The sequence below is a fragment of the Solanum verrucosum genome, unplaced genomic scaffold, assembly GCF_900185275.1.
Source record: "Solanum verrucosum unplaced genomic scaffold, falcon-dt-bn FXZP01000194.1, whole genome shotgun sequence".
Classification (NCBI taxonomy): Eukaryota; Viridiplantae; Streptophyta; class Magnoliopsida; order Solanales; family Solanaceae; genus Solanum; species Solanum verrucosum.
The window spans coordinates 1,370,145-1,382,662 of record NW_026020416.1 but is presented as its reverse complement, the minus strand read 5'-3'; the positions used below and the strand labels follow the sequence as shown (position 1 = coordinate 1,382,662).

Here is a 12,518-nt window from a genome sequence, read left to right as displayed (position 1 = left end):
ATAAATATCCCTACGTGTGTTAACCATTTAAACATATAAAATCATGTGCCACTAACTCTCTACTAGGACCCAATTTTAAATGGTAATTTAAAGGCAATTTCAGGGTAATTTCACAGACTCTGTTTAATTAAGAGTATTCTTCCTATTATTATTATCATGAATATTACCTAATATTGTTTACTTTCACATATAGTATTTAAAGAAAAATGGTCTACTATCAGCATATTAATTGCTTAATCTTAGCATGGCTTAATGGTCCACTATCAATGTGTAATCAAGTCCTTACATATACTTTTATAATTATGAAAATGTGCCACTATTGCTTCTTAGTAAAAACCTTTAATAAATCTATATCATGCTCCCCTCATTCCAATTGCTAATCAACTTGTTGTTGTGTTGTTGAAATAGTCTAAAAGCCTAACTAGTTATAATGTGCCCTTTGTTAGGTATCATAATTTAGGATTATCGTTTTGATTTTTATCACAACATATTTAAAATGGCCTTTGTCAAGTTTTCTGAATTACTCTGTATAAAACCATGTCTATATGAATTATGTAATATATTTATCATGTTAATTAATTAGATATCATGTCCATATGCCTTTGTTAAACAATTTTCAATATATTAATTCACATGGACATCATGCCTATAAGTTTTAATGCATTATGAAAAGCTTGCATGCTAATAACTAAAATTTTCATAAATGTATTTCTTTTATTACAATTTGCCTATTAAAATTGTCCCTATTGTCTCACTTTGCTTCCACATTATTCAAGTTTTGCACTATGACTTATATATATGATTATGTATGCACACACAACTCTATCATGATCCTTCACTACTTATTTGTGTTTTCAAGCATGCTAAATAGCTAAATTAGAGGCCCATTTAAGACTTTATGTGCTAAGTCTTTGTCCTACCTATTTTTCTTGACGTTTAAGGTCTAATTAGGAATCTTATGATTTGTTTAAGTCTAAAACCTACCATTGAGTTATCCCAATGTCTCTTGGGCATTAAGTTGGGACGCGAGACACCTTTTAGGACGTCTAGTTTTATGATTTCTTTAGTTTGCTTTAGGATTTTAATAATAAATGAACTTAGGAGGGAGTAGGGGTAGATAGGCCCTTTTAGAAATGATGTAAGTTGACTCGAGCAAAAAATGATAAACTCTAATTTGCCTTCCGATTAATAAGCTAGACGTTGCTCCGAGAAGGATAGTTTTAGATTTAAGTTTCATTTTTCTTGTCTTTTATATTTATTATTTGTATTTATTTGGGGAAATAATTAATTTAAAATAATATTTCTCCCATATATTTGTAATGATTCTATCTTCTTGATTATCTTCTCTATTTATGTTTTCATGTTTATTTCCGACTTGTCTTATAATTAATTTTATATCTCTATCACTTAGTTTAATTTACCAATAAATAAATAAATAGTGACCTTATTTGCCACATGTATAACCCCCACAAAAATGTATGAGATACGACTAGGATCTACATTTGTGGACCTCAAAAGGTTCTTAACACCTTCTGTTTGAGGTAATTTGAACATTGATCACTAGTTAGTTGACCCTTTAAAATTAATTTAGTATTAGTTAGGTTCCCAAACACACATTTAATTCGTTAGGTAGTGACTCTCTTTTAAATTAAATCCTTAAAGAGTTGTCACACCGTTGAACAACCCATTTTGTGAAAAAATGGGGCGTGACAACATGACGACACTACTAGAAATAATCCTAAAAGATTTGTCACGTCATTGCAAACCCATTTTGCAAAAAATGAGGCGCGACACTTATTCTTTATATTGTATTCAAAGACAGCCTATACTTATTTTGTATTTGTAAAATTCGTGTACTCTTATTTTGATTAGACACTTGATTACTAACTGATGGTAGGTCTTCGAATGGTTCCTTGTATTACGTTTCTGTTGATTACCCTTTCTTTGCTTGGTTATAAGCTTTATGTTTCTTGTTATCAACTTTCGCTTGGTAGTTCGTTGCCTATGGTTCCAAGGTAAGGGTTAGGCTTACCTACTAGTTGGGTGTAGTAGGTGCCCTCATGACCCAAGAAATTGGGTCGTGAGTTGTTGGTATTAGATCTATAGGTTGACCGACATCGTTGGGATGAAAGCAAATGCACAGTAGAGTACTTTGTATTAGTGTAGAGACGTTCGTATCCTATCTTTGGGATGCTATAGGGAATTCTTAGGAAATTCTACCTTTGATTCCTTATTGTGTACTTTCCTTTTGATTAAACTCTAAAACAACCACTTTAGAATCTACTCTCTCTTAGATGGAGAATACAAAGTACTCGATGGACATAAATGGAGCATAAACATATTCCATCCTAGTTTCAGCACATGGTCGGGTTAGAAGGCCTTAGTCGGGCATGATTATTGAGGTCAGAGGTGTTTTTCAGCATTCAGAGAGCTTAGGATCAACCCAAGCTTTGATATGATCATTGACTACCTCGATTCCTCGAGATTGAGTGTTAGAAGGTTCCTTGTTTCTTCTAGGGTACAACACATGCAAGTGTGGTTCATGGTGCAGCGGGTGCTTCATAGGGCAGAGTTGGGTCGAATGATCCCAATAAGGTTCATAATCTATTTTTGAGTATGTAATGGGATTTCTAGAGTGCGATAGGCTTAGTCCCACATTGTATTCTTCAGATTGAGATTTGAGTTAGGGGTTCATTAAAGGGTTAACTTTGCCATTTTGGTTAGTGTCGGAGCATCTGATATTCGTAGGACCTTCCTTTCCCCAGGTTCTTCTTACGCCTTTTTCTTATTCACAATTGTGAAGTTGTGTTTTTGCATGATCGATCTTTTTGGATATTTCTTCATCCGAGTGGTCTTGGAGTTTGGTTATGGCTAGCCGAAATTCGGAGGTATGATTTCCTATTTTACCTTGTTGCTTCTTTCATTGTTTTGCAGTGAGTGTGTTGATATCTGTTGAGGTTAGTTTATGATTTTGAGTCGGAGTAGTGGCGTTCATCAGTGGCTTAAGACTCTAGAGACTATTGGAAAATGGGATTTTTCTAAGAGGTTCATCTTTATGATGAGGTCAAAGTAATTCATGGAATCCATGATTTAGTTCTTGTTCAGGATAAGGTTTGCTTTTAACTTGCTTGATAGTTTACGTGGTTTGTGATAGGAATTGGTACCCTTAGGCTACTACTGTCCAATTGACGACGTTGATACACCGTCTACCTCTTTGGGTTTCCTTAGATTGAGTGGTTTGTTCAAATTTGTGATGGGAGAGTAGGTTGTAGGCTTATGGTGTCGATATTTTTTAGAAGTACCTTGCTTGGAGTAGGTCAGTGGAGTCGAGCGCAGTGCAACCTTGTCATTCGAAGGATGGTCATCTTTTGTATTAGCGTTGATAGCTTCAGAAGGTTGTGTCTCAACTGAATTTTGTTGGTTTTTGAGAGTTCGAAATGGATTAAATTGGGTCCATTCATAACTATTGCAAATTTAGTGTTTAAATGTTCGTAATGACATTGTGATTAATAATTTTATAGCATGAAATTGTTCAAAGGCATCTCATAAGAGATAGCTCATGTGCGGTGGTACGGGGCACGCGTGATTGGCTTTGAGGTAGGCTTCAGTTTATTTTCTTGATTGGGATTTTTGTATAATGTATAGTATAGATTGCATGTGATTTAGGATTATATTTGTTGGGTATTAGTTCCCCTACCATTCATTCTATTGTTTCTTTATTTCGTAGGATATTTGGTCCTTTTGTAAGTGTCGATATCCTTAGTTTATGCTTGTAGCCTTTTTTGTGGTGAAGATTAGCATATTTACCCTAGTTAGGTTTGATACTAATGGCCTTAGGCTAGGTTTGAGCATTAGATGCCTAAGATTGCGTTTTATCCCCTTTATAATTGTGAATTGCTTCCTGTATGGCTTGTATTGGGTTGTTCGTCTTGTGTTGGTGCTTGAGACTTTGGTGGGTCGTAGTAGCCATTGGTTCGCACTAGATGTGCTCAATCATGGACTCGAGCAGCATGATTGTGGTAAGGCATTGTCCATTGGGTTTTTCTCCCCCTTTGATTTACTCGGTAGCTTTTCCTAGTCCCTTTGCTTGTTGTTTAGCAGTAGGTTTGCTATGATACATTTATCTTTGACTATATTGTTTGTCCCAAGGTCCTGGTTGAGGACCAATTGGATCCCATGTTAGTACTCTCATCCTTGGTAGCATGGTTTGATTTTTATTTTATTGCTAGTGCCTTGATTGTTTATTCTCAAGTGTTTTGTGGTACGATCCTAGCTCATGCATTGGCTCATCATTATCATTCATGGAGAACAATGTTTTCACTCAGATTTTCTTCTACTCTGGCTTTAACTGGAGTTGTACCACATGGATCACTAGATTTACTTATTTTAAGAAGGCAAAAGGGTTTGGTGGACCCTTGTACTTGTAAGAATTTGTATTTTGGACCCTTATATTTAATATTTTACCAATGGAACCCTTAAACTCAATACAATATTATATATCAAACCTCTCTGACCATTGACCATGCTGATGTGGCATTAAGATAGTTGAGTTGGAAAGAGAGTGTATCTACTCGTGTGTTAAAGGCAAGTATGTACCATATTTCAGTTAAAAAAAATATTAAAATCATACAAGAATAAAACTAAATAAAATAAAATAAAAAACATTTTTCTTCACCCACTCAACCCTTTTTCAACTATTATCATCCCCGCCCAATCCCTTTTTCAGCTAATTCAGATCTCAAAATTGGCATTAACATATCCTTTAGTCTACTGATTCACCGATGAAGGAGAGAGTGACGATGTTTGCCGGAGTTCACTGAATCAGATTGGAGTGAGAGCGAGAGAGAGGTGGCGCTAGCTCCTTTTTCTACAAAACGGGAGGCGGCGAGGAGGTTTGCCGGCATGGAGTTGATGGTGTAGCAGCGGATTGCTGAATTTGTGGAGGTGGTGAAGAAATAAAGGAAACTGGCGAGGATCTGTTAGAGATGGAGACAAGTGAAGGAGAGAATATATGATTTCGCTAGCAAGAGGAGTGGCGGCGGCGATAACCACTTTTTCCGGTGAAACTTGGCGATTTCACCATGGGAATGGAGGAAGATGTACGGTGGACTCCCAAATTTTAGTTTGAAGAAAAAAATTAAAATTTTATTATATTAGTACCTTTTATTTAATAATATTGGTTAATTATTTAAAAAATAAAAATTAATGAAGATTAATATGGCATGTTATTAATTTATATGACATGGATTTGACATGTCATCTATTTAAGGAAGAGTGAACTACACACATGGTAGGAGCGGTTTAAAAATCTTCTTTTGATTGAATCTAAGGGTTCAGTTGATAAATGGTTAAGTAGAAGGGTCTATAATACAAACGCGTACAAATATAAGGGTTTACTAGACCATTTCACCTTTTAAGATTTATGAGGTGTCATTGACATGCTCCTTTTCTACCTGGAACATTAGAGGATTCATATATGTGCTTAGATTTTACTTGACTAGCCAGCGCGTTGATTCCTTTTATTGCGTCATTTTGGCTACTCATGATCCTCTACGTAGTTGATTCCTACTATTCACAGATTAATGGCTGGTCTTATCCTCTATGGAGTTAATTTGTTGTAAGAAGTGGATTCAGTCTCATCTATGTAAAACACAAATCAACCTAATACCTTACTAAAATCTCTCTTTAGACTATATTTGTCAATTAAAATTGAACCACCATTTCTTTTTTGAGCAAACTACAACAACCAAACCTAAATTGTAGGCACCAAGCTATTTACCCACTTGAATTGATCTCTTTCAAACATCAATCGAAGATCTAAACAAGGATTAAGTTTGCAACCTTAACCCACAAATTAATCCCATGCTAATTAACTCAAATCCATTAATGTACAACAATAAAATTAAACAAGACACAACACCTACTAAATTAAATCAACATCCAACCCCATAATCAAACCCCTATATTTTGGGATTTTAGTGAAGCATCATAAAACGAAAAGAAATTATACCAATGATGTTTTCAGCCATTAATGTGTTGATGATAAGCAACAATCTTCAACACCTACTTAAATTTCAACCCTCAATTGTTAATTAGAAGAGTTGGTCAAAAATCCCAAAACTTTCTTTCTCATTTGGGCTATTTATAGTTTCCCTAAAAATTATTTTGAAATTCCATAGGTGACTTGTTTGGTGACGTTAGTTAGGCTAACTATTCTATTTCGTCGGATCGATATTTGCTCTTCACCTCATCCTTAATTTGTTTTAGGTTCAGGTGTTTGAACTGCAATTGGGGAACTTGATCAAGTCGGTCTTTCACATTCAGAGAATTGCCAATTACATCCTTGTTCGCCCATTCAACCCTCAATTTAACTCAGGAGTCTATCACCTTCGGCAATGGAAGTTGTAGCTCACCCAATAACTTCGGCGAATCTCCAATTCCACTTTGGTTTGCCAACATGCCTTGAATATTTTCAAACATACACACTCTCACTACAGGCTATGTATGACTTTTTGGGCTATCCACCCTTCTGGTTAGGTGACTACTAGCTTAGAGTTTACACTCTTTTCAATGTTTAGGCCTTTTTTCATAGATTCATCCTTACATTGTCCTTTAGCCGTCATAGCTATAAAATATCAACATATCAGTAAAATAGGACATACAAAGGCATTGAGGACACTAATAGTTGAATTAAAACGTCCTCAAATGAGTGGAAATCCACCATTCATCAAGGTTTTAATTAACTAATGGTTTGACCTTTTACGCTTGTGTTGAATGCCATTAAGAGAAATAAAGGGAAGACTACTTGTTTGTAAAAAAAATTAATGATCTAGATTACATTACTTGCTCTTTCGGCACTTTCTTCTAAGCCTTTTAATTAGTTTTCCTCCTTTGGCTATGACAGTTATATCTTAGTGATCAACTTCTTTCATAATTCCGATAAGCTCTTTTGGTAGAATCTCAATAAATATAGTAGAAAATATTGTTCTTTTCAGTCCATTCCGATCAACTTCTCTTTTCCTTCTGCAAATCCTCTTGTGAGAAAAAGCATATGGTTGAGAATCAAGTTTATATCAGGGCCGTGAAAATGGTGTTTATTTTAGGATTGGATCCAGACGACATGTTAGAAGACAAATCTTATTTGATATCATGGAATCATCAGAGAGAAATTAACAAAAATATGTTGTGAACCAAACTGTGTACATGAGGGCCTATTGTTCGAAGGGGTGAATGAGATCGATCGATTTCAGATTATCGGGCAGATTAGAATATTGGGGAGTTTTATTTGGGATCCAGACCCCATTATAATTTTGTTAAAGATGTCTAGGAGTTAACACAAAAGAGTTATGCAAATTGAAGAAAATTATTTGTTCCTCTCTTTTTCTTCTAGAGTCTAATGGCTTCTCATTCCAATTCTTCTCTCTATCTGAGTTACTTATTATTTCAGTATTTCCATTGTAATTCAATTATTTGAGTATTGCAACTACGATTCTTAAGTTATAGTCACATTCTAATATTCTTATTATTATAGTGATGAATTTGGGTGAATTATAATTTTGATAGGATTGAAATTCAGCGTGGCAAAGGGCCATTGATTAATGATATGAGAATGAACTTATGCAATGCATATTGCCAAATTAGTACAATGTTTTAAACAAAGTTGAAGTGGCTCTATCGTTGGATGATTCTTCAGCATCCCTGATCAGGAAGTTGGCCATCAACATCATGTTGGGGATAATTCTAATTCACACTCTCTTATTCATGCAATTGGGTGTGACATGTCTATATGTTGTCTCATTCCTTTCTCTAGCTCAGATTACAGTGCCATGGAATCTTTAATAATAGCTTTGACTCATAAATCAGGAGTGCGATGGCAAAATGGTGTGATTGAGCATTGGGTTTATTTCTCCTGCCAGGGTCTTAATGGGATGTTTTAACCCCTATCACTATCGTTGGATGCATTTTCAAACTATGAGTCCCTGTGAATGATTTTTTCCCTAACAAGGAGTTGTTTTGTGCAGTTAGCATAGAACTTCTTGTGGTTGGAAAGGATATATTGTCACGTGTCATTCACCGTTCCAGTTTATTGACAAACACCTGGTCATATGGAATGCGGATGAATGCACCAAGATGCTTGTTTGGTTCTGCTAGCCTTGGGGAGATTGCTATTTTAGCTGGTGGTTGTGACTTACTAGGCAATATCCTCAGCTAAACAGAAATTTATAATTAACATGCAGGAACATGGAAGAGTTTACTGAGCATGAACAAGTGACGTAAGAAATGTTCAGGGTATTCTTGGATGGAATGTTTTATGTGATAGGAGGCATTGGAGGAGCTAAATCAAACTGGTTGACTTGTGTGGAGGAATATGATCTGGAAACGAGAAAATGGACTGAAAATCCAAAACATGCCTCCTAATGCAAATAGGAATGATACACATGCTACTTATGACATCCACCAAATGAGGTTCTCCATATGTAGCGTGTGTATCATTCTTATATGCATTAGGAGACATGCGTTGGATTTGAGTCCATGTTCTTGTTTCCAGATCATATTCCTTCTCACTAGTCAACCACTCTGATTTAGCTCCTTCAATGCCTCCTATCACATTAAACATTCCATTCATGAATACTCCAGAACACTTTTTATGTGGCTTGTTCATGCTCAATAAACTTTTCCATGTTCCTAAGGATATTGTCTCGTGAGTCACAACCACCAGCTAAAATAGAAATCTCCCCAAGGCTGGCAGAACCAAACAAACATCTAGGGGCATTCATCCGCATTCATATGACCTCGTGATTGTCAGTAAGTTGCAACGGTGAATGACATGTGACAAAATCTCATTTCTAAACACAAGTAGTTCTATGCTAATTGCAAAATAACTCCTCGTTAGAGAAAATAAATCACACGGGATTCATGGTTGGAAGATGTATCCAACGATAGTGATGGGGTTCAAAAACATCCTATTCAATAACCTGGCAGAAGAAATAAGCTAAATGCTAAATCACACCATTTTGCCACCGCAATCTCTAAAGCTTTTCGCTCCTGATTAATGAGTGAAAGTTATTATTAAAGATTCCATGGCAGTGTAATCTGACATAGAAATGAGATAACATATTGACATGTAACGCCCAATGGCATGAATAAGAGTGTGTGAATCAGAATTATTCCCAGCATGACGCTCATGGCTAGCTTCCTGATTAGGGGATGCTGAAGAATTATCCAATGATAAGGCCATTTCAACTCTCTTAAAAGCGTTGTACTGATTTGCTGATATGAATTGCATAAGTTTATTCTCATATCATTAACCAATGTCCTTTTGCCATGCTGAATTTCAATTCTATCAAAATTATAATTCACTCGAATTCCTCACTATATTAATAAGAATATTAGAATGTGATTACAGCTTTAGAACCATAATTGCAATACTCAAACAATTGAATTACAATGGAAATATTGAAATAATAAGTAATTATTATAGAGATAAGAATTGAGATGTGAAGCTTTCAGACTCTAAAAGAAGAAGAGAGGAGCAAACATTTTTCTTCAATATGCATAACACTCTTGTGTTAACTCCAAAACCTATTTAATCAATTTATAGTTTGGTCTGGATCCCAAATAAAACTCCCCAACATTTGAATCTTCCCAATAATACAAAATGGATCAATCTCATTCATCCCTTATAGCCATAGGCCTTTTTGTAGTTAGTTTGGTTTCACAACATATTTCATGTTACTTTCTTTCTAATGATCCCATGATACCAAACAAGATTTATCTTCTAACCTTTCATCTAGATTCAATCCTTAAAGAAAAACCCTTTTCGTGGCCTCGCCCTGATCTAGATTCTCAACCATGTGCTTTTCCTTGCAAGAGTTTTTAAAAAATAAAAGGAGAAGTTGATCAGAATGAACTGAAGGAACAATATTTTCTACTATATTTGTTGAAATTCTACCAAAGGAGCTTATCAAAATTATGAAAGCAGTTGATCACTGCGATATAAGTCTTATAACCAAAAGAGGAAAAACATAATTAAATAATTCAGCAAAAAGTTACAAAGAGTAAGTAACGTAATCTAGATCATTAATTGTAACATCTCGGAAAAACTAGTAGGTGAAACTAGAGCCTTACGAGTGAGTTGTTGAGTTTAATGTGGGGTTTTATGTTGTAAAATAATTTCCTGAGCTTAGGCTGAGGGGTTAAATGTCAAGGTACGACCCCCCAAGGACCAACCATGGGTCCTTGAGGAGGACCCTAAAGTCTAACCCTAAGAACAAAAAATCTGCCAAAAAGTTAGGGCCTACGAATAGGACCTACTGGGCGTTGGTCCATCCACGCTCCGTAGCTCCAACTCGTGGGTCCAGACCTAGAAAAGTGAGCTGTAGAACCCACGACCTGCAGGATGGGGCGTAGGTGGACCCACGGTCCGTGGGTCACACCTGCACCTTTCTGTCCAATCTCTGCCAAGGCTTGGTTATTTTAGGAAATTCCAAATTAATTAGTTAATGAATGGGGACTGTTTATATTGTTTATTTCACTTATTTAATACCTTTTAAACCATTAACCACCCATTTACACTTCATAATTCCCAAGACCCAAATAATAACCAACTTCCCTCTCCAATATTTCTCTCTCTAAAACCTCCATTGAAGAATTTAAAGAGGTCAAGGTCTAGGGATCAAGAGCTCAACTTTTCCACTCAATTTCGTAAGGAATCTTCATATGGTATGGTGGCTTTTCATCTATGGGTAGCTTTCACCCATAGAGTTCCTTCAAAACTTGATTTTTAAGCTTCCAATTTCCCCCAAAACCTAGGGTTTCAATCTAAGTCATGGGTTCTCTTTCAAAATGTTTTCAATGGTTGATTTATGATGGATTATGATTGAATTGATGTGTAATTTTTTATTTATGGTGAAATGCCCCCAAGAACCCATGAATCCCCGATTATACTAAATTGTGAATTCATGATGTGGGTTGATTGATTATAGAAGCATGTCAATTGATTATATCTATATTGATTGAGTTATTGAATCATGATATTCCCCTATCTAATGTAGTAATTATAGATGTTGGGTTGAGTTTGATTCCTAGCCTTGAAGGGCAAATTATGAGGGTTTGCACATGTTGATTAGAATTGTGTATGAGCATATGTTTTACTTAGAAAGTGAAGATCCTATGACTATTGTGTAATTGTGGTATTATTGTGGAAAGACTTTACCCACATGACCTATAATATGAGTACATGATCTTATGCATATAATGAATGGACTACTTGAATTACAATTATATCCATGTCTAATATAATGTACGCTAGATGTGTTAAATTGATGTGATCTATGATCCTTGTATGCAAGATATGAAGAATTATGCATGGTTGTGATATTATGTACATTCTTTATGAACAGTTTGAGAGTGAAGTGTCTAAGATGAAAATGTTGTTGTTGTGTCATTGAAAGGACAATAGCACACTCTCCATGTATGAGTATGATTATGATCTATCTATGGTGTTAATTGAAAGGCTATTTCTCATATGCACCTCTACACATTACTATGCATGAAATGTACATGACCATGATAATCTTCTTGTGTTGATTGAAAGGCTGTTCTCATGAAAACACATGATTATAATATGAAAGTTTTCCTCACATAATTAATGATGATTCTAAGGTTGAAAGTCCATTCTCACCTAATGAATCTATGAGCTATTTTATGAGTTGTGTTGGATGGAGGGTAAGATACTCCTTCATGCATGTAAATTCAATTCAAGACTAAACATGAAATTTTGGGAAATAATGCTTAGATCCGAGTGGATATGGAAAATGAGGTAGAGGCCCTCCCATCAATTGAATAGGCTGGGTTCTCTAAAGATAATCTCATCAGATGGAAGCTCCCCCGTCAATACAATAGGTTTGGAGTTTCTAGAAGCAATCTGCCAATCCCATAACTATGTGCCCACATAGGTATTTAGCTAGTGGATCCACATAAAAGCTAATACATTTAGTTCTACCTTAGGTAAGTAGGACATCTCTTTTCGGTGTGGAACATGACACCGGATTCCATGTAGCTCAACATGGTCTATGTCGGTTAAGGCTATTTTCCCTCCATGAACAAGAATAAGAACAAGAACATGAGTTAGATACTATGGTTCCTCAAGAGGTTCTACTTAGTATGAATGTGGGTATGAGACTTCATTCATACATTGCACAAGTAGGCTTTGAGAGTGGGCGTGGTATGTTTCTCTTATGACATGATGATTATGAGTTAATGTATGCTTTATATGAATTATGAATATAAACATGAACTATACTTATGACTTCTTAATGAGCTTTACTTTGTGTGAGTGGGGGTTTGGGACTTCACTTATACATTGCACAACTAGACTTTGAAAGGGGTTATGGTGTGGTTTCCTTATGCTTATGAAGATATATGAATTGATACATGTATGGTATGGAGTGTTGCTAATAGTAACTTTCCTTGTTAAAAGCTATGAACATGAATGTTTCCTTGTCTATTATTATTGA

At 35.5% G+C, this 12,518-nt stretch overlaps 1 pseudogene; it reads left to right on the top strand.

Moving 5' to 3' along the window:
- The first annotated feature begins 6,395 nt into the window (after positions 1–6,395).
- On the top strand, positions 6,396–8,418 carry LOC125840841 (F-box/kelch-repeat protein SKIP11-like; annotated as a pseudogene).
- The last annotated feature ends 4,100 nt before the right edge of the window (positions 8,419–12,518 follow it).